The sequence below is a fragment of the Mus pahari genome, chromosome 9, assembly GCF_900095145.1.
Source record: "Mus pahari chromosome 9, PAHARI_EIJ_v1.1, whole genome shotgun sequence".
In the NCBI taxonomy this organism is placed as follows: Eukaryota; Metazoa; Chordata; class Mammalia; order Rodentia; family Muridae; genus Mus; species Mus pahari.
The window spans coordinates 1,608,004-1,609,873 of NC_034598.1; the positions used below are offsets into that span (position 1 = coordinate 1,608,004).

Here is a 1,870-nt window from a genome sequence, read left to right on the forward strand (position 1 = left end):
GGCCATCAGTGGGAATAGAGGCTCCTTGGTCTTCCAAACTCTATATGACCTAGCACAAGGCAAGGCCTGGGCCAAGTAGTGGGAGTGGGTGGGTAGTGGAACAGAGGTGGGGGGAGGGGTATGGGAAACTTTCGGGATAGCATTTGAAATGTAAATCAAGAAAATAATAATAAAAAAGATAAAAAAAAAAGAGGTGTTCCTTCTTAAGAAACAATATCTGAATGTCTTTTAAGCTGCTTAAATCCCTCCATAGAAATTCATGACCTAGTCTGAGGGCATGTAGCAGCTTCAGTGAAAAACAATTCAGTACAATTCAAATAAAATTGTTAGGTTAGCATGGAATGTTTCTAAATACTTTGTGAAATTTAAAAAATAGTTTTATTTTCATTTTCTAAAAAAAAAGTCCAAAATTACTTGTCTAAATATATACATATAGCTGCTAAATATCACCCAGCTCTGTTCTTAATCCTGACAATTAAATTTTTTAAATGTTAATTTTTATTAGATATTTTCTTCATTTACATTTCAAATACTATCCCCTTTCCTAGTTTCCTCTTTGAAAGTACCCTATACCCTCCTCCTGTCCTGTTCCCTAACACACCCACTCCTGCTTCCTGGCCCTGGCATTCCCCTGTACTGGGGCATATAATCTTTGCAAGACCAAGGACTTCTCATCCCATTGATGGCCGAGTAGGCCATCTTCTGCTACATATGCAACTAGAGACACAAGCTCTGGAGGGTAATGGTTAGTTCATACTGATGTTCCTTCTATAGGATGGCAGACATCTTTAGCTCCTTGGGTACTTTCTCTAGCTCCTTCATTGGGGGCCCTGTGTTCCATCCATCAACAATTAAATTTTAAATTCCAATTTAATCATCACCCCTCCAACTATACCTAACACTTTATTTGGGGTGTTATCTGAAAATAGAGGGCGAGTTTTATGTATGTATATATGTATTCTTTAATTCTATGTCTTAAATATCATCAAGACATACCTTGACCTTGGTATTATTTGATTCCTTAGAATTAGATAATTGCTGTTACTTATACATACTGTCTTTGCATGTTTTGCATGTCTTAGTGACCTGAGGCAAAAACAATCCAATTTTCCTGCATCTAGAGGCATTGTAGATGCAGCTGCTGCATCACGTGTGTGTCAGTAGGTGACTGAGAGGAGAAAGGCTAGATCTATATGCTCAGTGTTCAGATGTATGAACATCTGAATAATTAGTAGACTAACACTTCCTGAACAAAAGCGAGTTTTCGACCAACACCAGTCTTGATACAGGGAGACATTACAGGAAGCAAGCTGGAGACTAGAAGAATCATGCTGGGATCATGGGCCCCAGGAAGAGAAAAGAAAGCTCAAGACAGATGGCCATTAGAGCAGTCCAAGAAAGGAGTGAGTGCAGCATGGCCACCAGATTGGTGCCATGGGGCCCAGACAGGGAAGGAGCCTGAGAAGAGCAGACTATATAGACCTGGGGTGTCAGACAATGCATGAGATGAGGTGCCATAAAGTACAAGTGAAGCATAGTATTACTGAGACCACTACAGAAATGGCCCCCAGGTACCAGAGACTCTAGTCCCAGAAGAGGAAAAAGTAAACTCTTGCTGGCATATGCAATAGTGTCTGGGTTTGGTGGTTGTATATGGGATGGATCCCTGCGTGGGGCAATCTCTGGATGGTCCTTTCTTCTGTCTCAGTTCTGAACTTTGTTTCTGTAACTCCTTCCATGGGTATTTTGTTCTCCATTCTAAGAAGGAACCAAGTATCCACATTTTATATTCCTTTTTCTTGAGTTTCATGTGTTTTGCAAATTGTATCTTGGGTATTCTAAGTCTCTGGGCTAATATCCACTTATCAGT

The 1,870-nt window shown here is 40.2% G+C and overlaps 1 non-coding gene across 1 annotated transcript; it reads left to right on the forward strand.

The window, feature by feature from the left end:
• The first annotated feature begins 1,110 nt into the window (after window positions 1-1,110).
• Window positions 1,111-1,244, forward strand: LOC115064726. Its single transcript, XR_003844558.1, has one exon. It is a non-coding gene; the product is annotated as a small nucleolar RNA SNORA17 (small nucleolar RNA).
• Window positions 1,245-1,870: the final 626 nt, after the last annotated feature.